This window comes from Phaseolus vulgaris, unplaced genomic scaffold (genome assembly GCF_000499845.2).
Source record: "Phaseolus vulgaris cultivar G19833 unplaced genomic scaffold, P. vulgaris v2.0 scaffold_46, whole genome shotgun sequence".
Taxonomy (NCBI): domain Eukaryota; kingdom Viridiplantae; phylum Streptophyta; class Magnoliopsida; order Fabales; family Fabaceae; genus Phaseolus; species Phaseolus vulgaris.
Genome location: NW_027174109.1, coordinates 160,123 through 175,155, shown reverse-complemented (window position 1 = coordinate 175,155; position 15,033 = coordinate 160,123).

Here is a 15,033-nt window from a genome sequence, read left to right as displayed (position 1 = left end):
TTCTGCACCATTCAACTCTTGTAACTGACAATTGTATGAACATCTCTGGTGATATACCTTGATTTTAACTGCTCAATTCTCTTTGTATTTTCTTTGGACTTCACTTATCTTTATGTGCGCGACTAACTGTTAGCTAGTTTAGGTTCAGCGCGATCTTGGGCTTTACCTTTCCTTTCGCACACGACTAAGTGTTAACCAGCTTAGGCTTAGCGCGATCTGCTTCTCTTACTCTTTGCGCGCGACTAAGTGTTAACCAGCTTAGGCTTAGCGCGATCTGCTTCTCTTACTCTTTGCGCGCGACTAAGTGTTAACCAGCTTAGGCTTAGCGCGATCTGCTTCTCTTACTCTTTGCGCGCGACTAAGTGTTAACCAGCTTAGGCTTAGCGCGATCTGCTTGATCACGACTGGCTATTCCCTCAGCTTGGTGTTTAACAGTCCTCGTGCGCTGCTTTGCACTACTAGCCAATTACCGACAACTCATCAGTGATCGCTCTTTAGTCCTTACTTAGCTTTCTCTGTCGCTCTAGCGCTAAGTGCATAAAGGACCTTGACATCGATCGCTCAAAGTGATGCCTCGTCTTGGGGAAAGAAAGTGTTTCTCGCTAACCCCTTTCCCTTTCCCCAAGGTCATCACCCTTTGGCGGGTTGAGTCGCCATTCCTGTCTCACTCCTGGGGTGAGAAAGGTTTCTGACTGAGAGTCTTACTGGGCCAATATTGGTGTATGCCAAGTGGGTAAGGACGTTTTGTCAAAACCTTTCCTTTCCCTCTCTGGTCTTACTAGCACCCCTGGCTTTTCAAACCTTTCTGCTTGCGCTCACACCTGGGGTGAGGAAGACTTAGATCGGTGCCAGTACTTGCGCCTAGGGCAAGTAGGGCCTAACCAATCACCTGCACTTGCACCTGGGGCAAGGAGGATTTTAACTTTAATACCTGAGCACACTTGATATGCTGGAAATTTTTCTTTAATTGGGTGGCCTCGTTAAAAACCCTCTTTAGGGAAAAGAGTGCCCCCTTGTCTGTTCGACTGTTTCCACCATATACAAAGCATGTGTCTTTAGCGCGAGAACGCCATTACTGTACAACTTTAACTGAAATAAAATTTTAAATGGGTGGCGTTCCACGTTCTGGGGATTGCTCCTCCTTCCAAAGTCTCTAGGCGATAGGCTCCGTTCTCTAATGTCTCCACCACTCTGTACGGGCCTGTCCACTTTGGGGATAATCTGCATGTCATTCTGATGCGCCTTTCTCATCACCAGTCACCTTCCTGGAAGCGCCTGGGCCTCACTTTAGAGTTGTGCCTCCGCTCTACTCTCTCTTCACAGCTTCAGCACTGACTTGGCCTCTTCTCGCACTTCGTCTAGCAGATCCAGATTCACCTTACGCTCTTCATTGGACTCTTCAGCAACGAAGTTCAAGAATCTGGGGGAGCTCTCCTGTATCTCTACGGAATCATGGCGTCTGTCCCATAGACAAGGCTGAAGGGTGTCTCATGGGTGCTGGACTGTGGGGTGGTGTGATAAGACCACACAATTCTGGGGACCTCCTCTGCCCAGCCTCCTTTGGCCTTGTCTAGTCTTCGCTTCAGCCCCTGAGCAGCACTCGTTTGCTGACTCCACCTGCCCATTTGTTTGTGGGTGCTCCACTGATGCGAAACCTGTTGTATCTTTAGCTCTTCACACATCTTCCTCACTGATGACTGGTGAACTGGGTGCCATTGTCGGAGACCAGCCTCTTGGGTATTCCGAAGCGGCAGACAATTTCTTCCAGACGAAGTGTTCACTTTCTGTGCGGTGATGTGTGCAACTGGCTCTGCCTCCACCCACTTAGTGAAATATTCGATGGCCACAATGAGGAACTTCATCTGCCTTGTCGCCAGGGGAAAAGGTCCTAGGATGTCAATCCCCCATGTATGGAATGGCCACGGGCTATGGATGGACCTCAACTCCTCAGGGGTGCCTTGTGCCAATCTGCATGCAGCTGACATTGTTTGCATCGCTGAGCAAACCTTATGCAATCTTCCTTCAGCTTTGGCCAGTAGTACCCCGCGCGGAGTACTCTACTTGCCAAAGCGCGACCACCCACATGGCTTCCGCACACCCCCTCGTGCAGCTCAGACATGAGTCTGGTGCATTGCTCGCCGTGTACACAGATCTGCACAGGGTGAGAAAATCCAAATCTAAATAGGCTTCCATCTATGAGAGTAAACTTACTTGAACCCCTCTTTATTCTTTTTGCCTCTGCCAGATCGAGCGGGAGTACACCGTCTTCTAAGTATAGCCGGTATGGCGTCATCCAGGTGTTGGGTTCCTTCTCCGCATGAACCTCCATCGACTCATCGGTCTTTGAGGGTCGCGATCTCACCCTCGGTGCTCTTAGCGTCTCTTGAGTCAACGACCGATGACCGATCGTTAGACGCTCCATTGACTTGTATACATGAAGCACCTGGTTGTCTGATATAAACGCGCGCGGCACCTTCAGGGTCTCCTGAATGACAGTCCTCTGCTTCCCCCCCTTGCCTGAGCTGGCCAGCTTGGCAAGCAGGTCTGCTCGGGCGTTTTGCTCTCTTGGCACATGCACTAACTCAAACTCGGCGAAAGACGTCTTCAGGAGCTGCACATACTCCAGGTAGGCTGCCATCTGGGGGTCCTTTGCTTGGAACTCCCCGGTAACCTGCCCGGTGACCAGTAACGAATCGCTCTTGGCCAGCAGATTTCTTGCTCCCATTTCCCTTGCTAGCAACATTCCTGCGATCAGGGCCTCATACTCCGCCCGATTGTTGCTAGCTTTGAAGGCGAAACGGAGGGACTGCTGGATCAGTACCCCGTTTGGTCCTTCCAGATGACTCCAGCGCCGCTTCCCTGCTGATTAGAGGAGCCATCCACCGATAACACCCATCGGAAATCTAGCCCTTCTACAGGTGTCGCGATGGATGACAGCTCGACTACAAAGTCCGCGAACACCTGCCCCTTGATCGGTCCTCGGGGCTCGTACTGGATGTCAAATTCTGACAATTCCACCGCCCATTTGACCATCCTTCCTGCCACATCAGGTTTCTTCAATACATTCTGGATAGGCAGATCAGTCATCACCACCACTGTGAAGCTGTGGAAGTAATGCCTGAGTCTTCTGGCTGAGAATACCACCGCCAGAGCAGCCTTCTCGAGGGCCTGGTACCTTGTTTCAGGGCCTTGCAGCACCTTACTTACGAAGTAAACAGACCTCTGGGCCTGGTCCTGCTCTTGCACCAGGACTGAACTGACTGCCCTCTCCGTAACAGCAAAGTATAGACGAAGAGGGATGCCTACCTGGGGCTTTCGCAAGACTGGTGGGCTCGCCAGATACCCCTTCAACTTGATGAAGGCCTCCTCGCACTCCTGCGTCCAGAGAAATCTGCTGTTGCGCTTGAGACACTGGAAGTATGGGTGACCCTTCTCCCCACCAGCAGACATAAATCGGCACAGTGCTGCCAAGCGACCGGTGAGCTGCTGCACCTCCTTCACCGTCGTTGGGCTCCTCATTGCCACGATCGCCGCACACTTCTCCGGGTTGGCTTCAATTCCTCGCTCTGTCAAGAGGAAACCCAAGAACTTCCCAGCCTCCACACCGAATATGCATTTCTCAGGGTTGAGCTTCAGCCTATACTTTGCAATGGTGGTGAATAGCTCTTCCAGATCAGCTGCATGATGCTTCTTCTCTTGGGACGTAACCACCATGTCATCTACATAGGCGTGTACGTTCCTTCCCAGCATGGGCGAGAGCACCCTGTTCATGAGCCGCTGGTAGGTAGCCCCCGCATTCTTCAACCCAAATGGAATGACCTTGTAGCAATAGCAAGACCGTTCCGTCATAAACGCGGTCTTGCATTCGTCCATTGGGTGCATCCTGATCTGGTTATATCCCGAGAAAGCGTCCAAGAAGCTGAGTAGCTTTCCCCCCGAGGCGCTATCGACTAGAGCATCTATGCTGGGTAAGGGGTAAGAATCCTTGGGGCACGCCTTGTTGAGGTCAGTGAAGTCCACGCACATTCTCCACTTGCCGCTTGCCTTCCGCACCAGTACCACATTCGCTAACCACTCGGAGTACTGGATTTCTCTGATATGCCCTGCGACAAGGAGCTTCTGCGCTTCCTCGTGGATCACCTTCCTCTTCTCCTCGTTGAATTTCCTTCTTCTCTGTCGCACCGGTCGAACCATGGGGTCCATTGATAGACGATGGCAGAGGAAATCGGGTTCGATTCCTGGCATGTCGGATGATGACCATGCAAAGGCATTCATGTGCTTCTCAATCACACCCCTGATCAGCCTTCGCTCTTCTTCAACGAGGGATTCCCCCAACTTGAATTTTCTTCCCCTGATGTCCACTTCGACCCATCCTTCAGCTGGGTGGGGCCTCCTCTCACTGGCAATGACCGCTCTCACGATCCCTGACTCGCGAGGAGTGATCGTGCCTTCCTCTTCTTCCTCAACTTGGGCCACCTGGGAGCCCCCCACCGCAGCGTTCTCCATCCTCTGAGCGCCTTGTGTCTCCCTGACCGCCAATCGCTCTTCGCGCACGCCTGGTGGTGGTTTTGTGGTGACATGGCACACACTTCTTTTTTGTTTCAAGCTGTTCTCATAACAGCGTCTTGCCTCAGCCTGATCCGACTTGATGGTTATCACGGCCCCTTCCATCGACGGCAGCTTCAACTTCATATGCCTTGTCGATGGTATTGCGCCCAGTCTATTGAGCGTTGGCCTCCCCAACAGGACATTGTACGCAGAAGGGGCGTTCACCACCAGGTACTTTATCTTTTCAGTGCGGGCTGTCGTTCCGTCAGTGAATGTCGTCCTCAGCTCGATGTATCCCCGCACTTCTACCTGATCCCCTGCGAACCCGTAGAGACAACCAGTATACGGTCTTAACTGATCAGGGGACAACTGTAGCTTGTTGAATGTTGGCCAGAACATGACATCCGCCGAGCTTCCTTGATCTACGAGTACTCTATGCACCCGCCTTCCTGCTGTGATGAGAGAAATGACCACAGGGTCGTTGTCGTGCGGGACAACGTCCCGTAGGTCAGCTTTCCTGAAGATAATGTCCACCTCAGGGTAATGACTCTCATTCACTGCATCGACCGCCATCACCGATCGAGTGTATCTCCTTCTTTGCGAAGCTGTGCATCCCCCACCAGAGAAGCCTCCAGCGATCGTCTGCACTTCCCCATGCACGGGGACTTCATGCTGTTGCTCTCCAGTTTGGGATCCTGACGCGCGATCCCCCTGCGGCTCACGCAGGTAATCTGCTAGAAAACCAGACTTCACCAACTCTGCCAGTTGGTGTCCCAGCGCCAGACAGGAATGAAGTGTATGGCCAAAGGCCTGATGGAACTCACACCATTCATTCTTCTTCCTTCCGAGTACCTTATCCGTCTTCTCTGGTACTCGTAGCCTTGCTGCTACGGCAGGAAGGGCGATGAGATCCGCCAATCCCACCATGAAGTTATATCTCGGGGGTGCGTTATTCTCCCTTGCACGCCCCTTGCTCTGGTCTTTGCCTGGTGCATAGGGACGAGGTTTTTCCCGCACCTTCTTCCCCTCTTTGGCCTCATGCACCCTTGCTTGCTGTGGTTTTCCTTGCCCTCCACGCGGTCTGGGTGGTGCAGCACTTCCCCTCTTCTCAGAAACCTCTGTTTCTGCCACTATGTGCGCCACCGCACGTCGTCGGATCTCTGCAAAGGTGCTGGGATGGCTCCTGATGAGAGACTCGCTGAAAGGGCCAGGCAGCACCCCCTTCTTAAACGCGTGCACAAGCATATCTTCATCTTTGCTGGGTAGTCTAACCACTTGTGCTCCAAAGCGGTTGAGGTAATCTTTCAGCGACTCCCTCTGGTATTGGCGCACATCGAACAGGTCGTAGGACACCACTACAGGTGCCTTGTTGACGATGTATTGTTCAATGAAGAGCTTCGAGAACTGAGAGAAAGACGTGATATGCCCTTCTGGTAAACTCACGAACCACTCCATGGCGATTCCGTTCAGTGTGCTCATGAACATCTTGCAGTACACAGCATCTGAACCCCCAGACAACATCATCTGGGTGTGGAAAGCCGTCAGATGCGCCTCCGGGTCTTCTACCCCTTTGAACGACGCTTTTACCCCCACCAGGTTGGGAGGCACCATGGTTCCCATGATCTCAGGGGAGAATGGCATGGGGAATGCCCTTGGAGGTGAGGGCTGCCTAGACACCCTTTCGTCAACAACGTGCTCCCTCTGCGCCTGCAGCGCTCTTCTCAACTCTTCGTTGACACGATTCAGTTCGTCGTTCCTGCTTTGCGACGCAGCCAACTCCGTCTGCATCCTTTCTTGTTCGACTTTCGACGCTGCAGCGTTATCCTGCAGCGTGCGCACCATTTCCAGGACCTGCGCCATTGTCACAGCTCCTTCATCAGCGGATGGCGCAGGTGATGGTTGTCTGTTTCTAGGCATCTTCTCTATCAAAGAAAATGATAAAACTCTGGTGAGCTTTAAAGCTGTGGTATGTATGGGACAACGATTCACTCGGGCCCCACGGTGGGCGCCAAATGATCCTGCCGGCAACTTGAACGTGGGTGAATCGCTTCGTAACACTCTCTGCCCTGTCTTCGCGACTGCGTCTCCTGAAGAATCACCTTCTGAACTTTCTGTCTTCAAAATGTGACCTACAAAACACACAGACGGCGCCTCTAGCGGCCGTTTGCACTCCGACGATCAAGTTAGTCCAACAGAACCACCAGAAACTGGAAACTAGTAATGTGTGTGTGAGAAAAAACTTGCACTATGTTTTTCGTCTCTCTTTCTTTTTTCCCCCCACTCTCACTCTGATTCTGCCTTTTATCTCTCTTTCCCTGCTTCTGGGCATAACAGAATTCTGTTATGCTTTTCTGGCATGTGTCAGAACCCTGTCATGCTTTTCAGAGAAAGCGTACCTTCAGAATCAGCAATGGGGAGCGTGAGAGTCTGCGCATGTCTGCGCTTGTCTGTACCTTTAGCGGTACGGAGTGCTCTTTTGTCTGGACCGCACCCCTCTCAGATGATGACACGTGGAGGCCTGCAACTCACATCTAACCACACACGTGTCACTTACTGGAAGGGCTCTAGCGCCTCTCTTTGTCTGCCTAAGTTACGCCCTTGCGGAGTAACCTAGGATGCTTCTCTTATCTGGGTAAATTGCATACTCTTAGGAGAACGTCGGGTGTGGCTGGTCTAGGCGCACTCACCAAACGTTACTCTCTGTGTAGGCGACTTACCCTTCAGGATGACACGCACGTAATGGGTTGAGGGAATCACCAATCATCGACTGGCTTACTAGTTCCCTCAGGCCACTCTTGTGCATGATTCCTTGAGGTGTGCTCATGCGAGGCCTATGCGTAACGCTCTCGCTGGGAACCTTAGTCCCAGTTTAACTGCGTGTAACACGAGACCCCGATGACAATACACACGATGACTGATCAGTGTTTATTCGCTACTCGCGCTCTGCCTCCAGGCGCGAGTCTGGGAACTGGTCTGCTGGTGGTCACTCGGCTACTGACCACCGATCACCATTCTGGGTGATCTATCCCCCGACCTCTCTGCCGCCTGATCTGTCGGTGGTAACTTGGTTACTGACCACCGATCGCCTCTCTTGGCGATCGTCCCTCTACCTCTCTGCCACCTGGTCCACGTGTCACCCTGCGAGTGGTCCACGTGGTTCTCTGATGCTGACGTCATCGACTACCGATGACCGATCGGATCAGATCCTAAAAATCTTTTTCTTATGGCTGAAAAATTACCCTTTGGGCAGGGTGCATCAATAAACAAACTACCTTTATTCTGTGGTTTGAATTACCAATTTTGGAAGGTGCGTATGAAGATCTTTGTTGAATCTTGTAACGCCCAGGTAGTCGGAAGTGATGACGTGGCAGCAAGCTATAATATAGGCGTGTTGAACGGGGCACCTGGCTGGCAGAAGGGAAGGAAGTCGGGGGGCTCGTGTAGTCGCCAGTCATTAAGTTGGCGTGCTCCGATCTCTAGCATACCTAAACCGGCGGTCACCGGGTTTGTGATGAAGTCGCCGGATGTGAACCTAGACGACCAAGTGATCAGAGATCGCCGAAAGGAGGACATCGCCGAAGGATCAGGGAAGCTTGTTCCAGGCTTTCGAAGCAGAGGATGAAGTCGTCAAATGGTCATTCCCTAGCTAGCCAGAGGTCGAGGTCGGGGAACAGCTTACCCGGGCATGTACGATGAAGCAAGTGAAGTAGATCATGATGGCGGCCTGCGAGACCACAGGGAAGGTGTGTATGATGACACCCGTACTCGCCACGCAGAAGAGATCACGCTCCAAGGCAGTTATGCGCTGAGTTGTTTCCTGCATAAGTAACTTAGCCGAAAGCCTGAAGAGTAAGAGGTGACGCCCAAGTCAAGGATGCTCCAGATGGTGACACGTGTACAGCTGGATACGAGCCACGTGTCCAAATGTGTAACTGTCAGGAGAGAGAAAATGCACAGGTATATAAGGAATCCTAACGAACTTCTGAGGTACGCGCGTTTTAGAATACTTCTTTTACGCTTGCGAGAACTTGAGTACGCTGAGAGAGAATTTTGCACGGTTCCTGAAGTTCTTAGTTTTCTCTTAGTATTTTGGTGGTTCAGTCGCTAACTTGGGCGTCGGAGCGTGATCGGCCGCAGCGGCGCCGTTCTGTCTTTTGCAGGTTCTTGAGGTGAATCAAGGCGAAGGACGGAAGCTAACACGGTGCGGAGTCGATCCAGATTTGACGAGGCAAGGCTCTTGCGTCCTGGTCAACAGGCAGGATCATCAGGCGCCCACCGTGGGGCCGTGTAAAACCTGTCCCCATCCACAGCGTGAGTTCTTGGAGTTTCTGCAGTTTCTGTGTGGTTGTGTGCTGGTGCAACCATTTTCCGCCGTTCATTCAAGCTTTGTTCGGTAAATTCGTGTTTTCCACCGTTCGTTCGAAGTTTTGTTCGGAGAATTGAGGTTTTTCCCCGTTTGTTTGAGTTCTTGTTCGGTGAGATGAAGTTTTTCGTCGTTTACGCGAGTTTCAATCGGTGAGATCGAAGCTTCGCCGTTCGTTCAAATTTTCGACCGGTGAATTAGAAGTTTTGGTGGAGGAGTGGTAGGTTTGTGCTAAGATTGCAAGTTTCTGCGAAGGTTTCTGCTGTTGAGATTGCGTTCTCGGAAGTTCTTTGGAGTTTACGAAGTTCTAACCGGTTGATTGCTGGATCGATCGTTGCTGAAGGAGGTTTTGTTCGTCGCTCTTTGTGGTCTACTAAGTTTTCATGAGAAAGATGAGAAGCAACCGTTCAAGTCCAGTTGTGCCAGTTGTTGCTGAAGGCGCCATGACTATGGCGCAGATGATGGAGATCATGCGTGCGCTGCAGGCGAATGTGGAGGCCTCGCGCATAGAGCAGGCAAAGATGCATGAGGACCTAGTCGCCTCTCAGGCCAGGAATGAAAAGCTCAGCAAAGTGACCGAGGAGTTGCGCCAAGCTCTTCAGGAGCAGAGAGGGCGCCCAGTCGCTGAAGAGGTCGCACCGTCGTCGCCACCTCGCGTTTTCCCCATGCCATTTGCACAGGCGATCACAGACACGCCTATCCCTGCGAGTGTGGTACCCGTGAAAGCTACTTTCACCGGCGTGGAGGATCCTGAGGCACATCTCACCACGTTCCACACGCAGATGATGCTGTCAGGAGGCTCGGATGTTGTGTTAGCACGCTCCAGGGAACAGCGCTGGAATGGTTTGTGAGCCTGCCTACAGGTCACATAACCAATTTCCAGCAGTTTTCGAAGCTTTTCGTCGAGCAGTACATAGTGAACAAGGCGCCACCTAGGGTGTCTTATGACCTATTCGACATAAGGCAGTACTAGGGAGAGTCCCTCAGGGACTACTTGAATCGCTTTGGAGCGCAGATGGTCTGCTCGCCAGCCAAGGACGAAGAGATGCTGGTATACGCCTTCAAAAAGGGCGTGCTGGCGGGACCTTTCTGCGAGGCACTGATAAGGGCTCACCCCGCCACGTTTGCTGAGGTTAGGCGACTTGCGGTGGCCCACATCGCCGATGAGAGTGAGGTCGCTAAGAAGAGAGGGAGCGTGGCCCCCGCTAGGCCACGTGCCCAGACCAGGATCCAGCCACAGAGGGTGCTGGAGACAGCGGCGGCCAAGAGGGATCAAAAGACCCGCCATCCTTATGATCCAAGGAAAAAGAAGGGCAGGGGCCCAGGGCGCCCCAGGGAGTACAATCGCCCACCAAAGCATAAGTTTGTCATGGGGTTGGCGGACCTGATCGCCATCCCCAATATAGCAGCTAGGCTCAAGGCACCCGAGAAAGTGGGCGACAAGGTGTTAGGACCAAAGCCAGACGCCTGGTGCGAATTCCACCAGGGTTTTGGTCACACTGTCGATTCATGTTTGGCATTGGGATACCAGTTCGACGACCTGGTCAAGAGCGGTTTCTTGAATGATTACCTGCTGGACAGGAGAACGGGGGGCGCGTCGAGCTCCCAGCCGGCAGGTGGTGAGGCTCAGCAGCATGAGATGCCCACTCATGGAGAGATCCAAACCATCGCAGGAGGTTTCTCGGGTGGTGGATGCACCGCGTCACAGAGGAAGAAGTATGCAAGGTCTGTGATGACGGTGGACATGTTCGAGGACCACTCGCCAGATGTGGACATCACGTTCACAAGAGAAGATCTCATGGACGTTGTGCCTCATGACAACGATCCTATAGTCATCTCGTTTGTCACAGCGGGGAGGAAGGTCCACAGGGTTCTGGTGGACCAGGGAAGCTCGGCCGACTTTGACGCAGCTGCAATTGCCCCTTGACCAGCTGAGGCCCTATGGAGGGTGCTTGTATGGGTTCGCTGGCGATCAGGTGGAGGTCAGGGGGTACATAGAATTAAGAACTACATTCACGGATGAGGCGGGCTCGAGGACGGAGAAAATCAAGTACCTCGTCGTGAATGCTCCCTCAGCATATAACATCCTGTTGGGAAGGCCAACACTCAACAGAACAGGAGCTGTGCCCTCGACCAGGCACATAAAGGTGAAGTTGTCGTCGATGGAAGGGGTGGTGATCACCATCAAATCTGACCAGAAGGAAGCGAAGAAATGCTATGAGAATAGCCTCAAGAATAAGAGGTCAGTAAGTTACATCACAACGCCGCCGCCTCCCGGTGTGAAGCCCAGGCCGACAGAATGGCGAGTTATTGATGCGGCGATGGGGGTGGCCGTCGGAGGCGATGTCACCGTGCTGGATGTTGAGGCTGGGGGAGAGCACGCCGATCGGAAAGAAGAGGCGAGGAACCGCCCAGAGGAAGCGAGGGAACTGGGAATCGCCAGGGCGGTGATCGCCAGGAAAGCTAGACCCAAACCCGTCGAGGAGTGGCTCGAAAGGGAGATCGGGGGAAAGGTTTTCAAGCTGGGAAGATCCTTGGAGGCTGAGCTCCAAGACCAGATCGCCAAGGTGATAGAGCGGCATCTGGATGCTTTTGCATGGTCTGCTTCAGACATGCCGGGAATCGACCCCGACTTCTTGTGCCACCATCTAGCAATGGACAACCAGGTCAGACCAGTGCGACAGAGAAGAAGGAAGTTTAACGAGGAGAGAAGGCAGGCGATCAGGGATGAAACACAAAAGCTCCTAGCCGCAGGCCATATCAGGGAAGTCCAGTACCCTGAGTGGTTGGCCAATGTCGTGCTGGTGAAGAAAAGCAATGGGAAGTGGCGCATGTGCGTCGATTTCACTGACCTGAACAAGGCTTGCCCAAAGGATTCGTATCCTTTGCCAAGCATAGACGCCCTGGTCGACAGTGCTGCAGGGTGCAAGTTGCTGAGTTTCCTGGACACCTTCTCGGGGTACAACCAGATAAAGATGCATCCCATGGATGAAGAGAAGACCGCCTTCATGACCGAGAGATCGTGCTACTGCTACAAGGTGATGCCCTTTGGGCTGAAGAACGCGGGGGCCACGTACCAAAGGTTGATGGATAGGGTACTTGCACCAATGCTGGGAAAGAATGTGCAAGCGTACGTGGATGATATGGTCGTGACCTCGCCGGAGAAGAGTGGGCACGTTGCGGACCTGGAGGAGTTGTTCACCACAATCGCCAAGTTCAGGTTAAAGCTGAACCCCGAGAAGTGCATTTTTGGCATGGAGGCAGGGAAGTTCTTGGGATTCCTCTTAACTGAAAGAGGAATAGAGGCCAATCCTGATAAGTGTGCTGCCATCTTGGCGATGAGGAGCCCAGCTACCGTGAAGGAGGTGCAGCAACTTACAGGTCGGATGGCCGCCCTGTCTCGTTTCGTGTCGGCTAGCGGAGAGAAAGGCCATCCGTACTTTCAGTGTTTAAGGCGGAACAATAAGTTTGCCTGGACGAAGGAGTGTGAAGACTCCTTCGTCAAACTTAAAGAGTACCTGGCGAGCCCGCCGGTTCTGTGTAAACCGTTGGTGGGAACCCCTCTCAGGTTGTATTTTGCTGTGACTGAGAGGGCGGTGAGTGCGGTGCTCGCCCAAGACCAAGACCAGGCTCAGAAGCCTATTTACTTCGTCAGCAAGGTGTTGCAAGCCCCGAGGTAAGGTATCAGGCCTTGGAGAAAGCTGCACTGGCTGTGGTATTTTCGGCGAGGAGGTTGCGCCACTATTTTCACAGTTTTACAATACTGGTGATGACCGACTTGCCCATCCAGAAAGTCCTGAAGAAGCCTGATGTAGCTGGGAGGATGGTGAAGTGGGCGGTGGAGCTGTCGGAGTTCGATATCAAGTATGAGCCCCGAGGTCCGATCAAGGGGCAGATTTTCGCCGATTTTGTGGTCGAGCTATCGTCAAAAGCAGCACGAGTTGAGGGGGATGATTTTCGTTGGGTGCTCTCGGTGGACGGATCGTCGAAACAGCAGGGTAGCGGTGCCGGAGTCATCCTGGAAGGGCCCAACGGTGTGCTGATTGAACAGTCCCTGAGGTTTTCCTTCAAAGCTAGCAACAATCAAGCAGAATATGAGGCGCTGATCGCCGGAATCTTGCTGGCCAAGGAGATGGGAGCTAGGGTGCTGATGGCTAAGAGTGACTCGCTGTTGGTCACGGGACAAGTAACAGGCGAGTTCCAGGCCAAGGATCCACAAATGGCGGCTTACTTAGCGTACGTACAAGAATTGAAGGTTTCTTTTGCCTCCTTTGAAGTGGTACATGTGCCCAGATAGCAGAATGCCCGAGCAGACTTGCTAGCTAAGCTCGCCAGTTCGAGCAAGGGGGGTAGGAAGAGGACGGTGATCCAAGAAACTCTGAAGACGCCTAGGGCATTTGTGGCAGACCACCTGGTTCTTCAAATAAGCAAGTCGACGGAGAAAGCGGCGAGGAGTCACAGGTCTTTGACTCAGGAAACCTTGAGATCGCCGAGAATAAGAGCATGTCGGGGGGAGAGGGTGAACATGACGCAGGTCTGCGCTACCCATGAGCCAGACACGTGGATAACACAGTACCAGCGATGCCTGGCAGATGGCCTTCTCCTGCTGGATCCGACGGAGGCCAGGAAGATAAAGAAGAACTCCAGCAAGTTCACAATGATTGATGGCGAGTTGTATAGGTTTGGGTTCACACATCCACTCCTGGAATGTGTGCACGGAGAGAAATGTACAAGAATTATGGCCGAGCTCCATGAAGGGATATGTGGAAGTCACGTCGGGGGTCGAGCTCTGGCCGCAAGAACCCTCCGTGCAGGTTACTACTGGCCAACAATGAGGGAGGACTGCAAGAAGTATGCACAGTGTTGCAAGCAATGTCAGCAGCACGACGATTGGCATAAAGCGTCTCCAAAAGAGTTAAAGTCGATTTACAGCCCTTAGCCATTTCATACGAGGGGGATCGACATTCTGGGACCTTTCCCATTGGCGATCAGGCAGATGAAGTACTTGGTGGTGGCAATTGAATATTTAACCAAGTGGATCGAAGCAGAACCAGTAGCCCAGATCACCGCACACAAGATCGAGAGCTTTGTGTGGAAGAACATCGTGTGTCGGTTTGGTGTGCCTAAGCGCCTGGTGTCAGACAACGGGACTCAGTTTGCAAGTCACCTGTTGAAGAAGCTGTGCGAAGAGGTGGGAATTCAACAGGTATTTGCATCCGTCGAGCACCCTCAGACAAATGGCCAAGTAGAGTCCGCCAGGGATCGTGGGCTGAGGAGGTACCCCGCATAGTTTGGGCATACCACACCACCGAGCAGTCGGGAACCCATGAGACCCCGTTTAGCTTGGTCTATGGATGCGACGCAATGATTCCAGTAGAAATCCAGGAGAGCTCGCCGAGATTCCAGAACTTTGTAGCGGAAGACTCGAATGAGGAAAAAAGGTTGAATCTGAATTTGCTGGATGAGGTCAGGGAGGAGGCGAGAGTAAAAGTCGAGGCAGTGAAAAGAAGGATTGAACGAAGGTATAACTCGAAGGTGATGCCAAGGCAGTTTAAAGAAGGCGACCTGGTGATGAGGAAGGCCCACCAGTACGAGATGGAGAACAAGTTGTCGCCTAAGTGGACGGGACCGTTCAGAATAACCAAGGCGCTCGGGAACGGCGCTTACCGCTTAGAAACATTGGAAGGAGGGGCGACTCCTCGCACTTGGAACGCCACGCACCTCAAGTTATATTACAGTTGAAGCTTTGCAAGTAAAAACAAACACGAAGAGTTTTGCAAGCTTTCTGTTAAAACAGTTTGAAGGGGGCACTCTTTTTTCCCTAAGGAGGGTTTATAATGAAGCCACCCAATAAATAAGAGTTTTTTAAGATTAAAGTTTCTAAGATTGCATGCTCGATTGTTTCGAAAGTTTTAGAAAAGACCTTGTCACTCGTATGTGATTTAACGCAAGTTTGAAGATATGCTGCATGCTTTCTAAAAAGTTTTTAAGTCCCCATCGCTTTTCGGCGATCGGCGGCACAGTTAAAGATAAAAGTCCTCATCGTCTTTCGGAGATCGGAGGCACCAACAACGTTTAAAAGACCTCAACGCCCTCGTGCGTCCTGAGGCGAGAAAGAGATT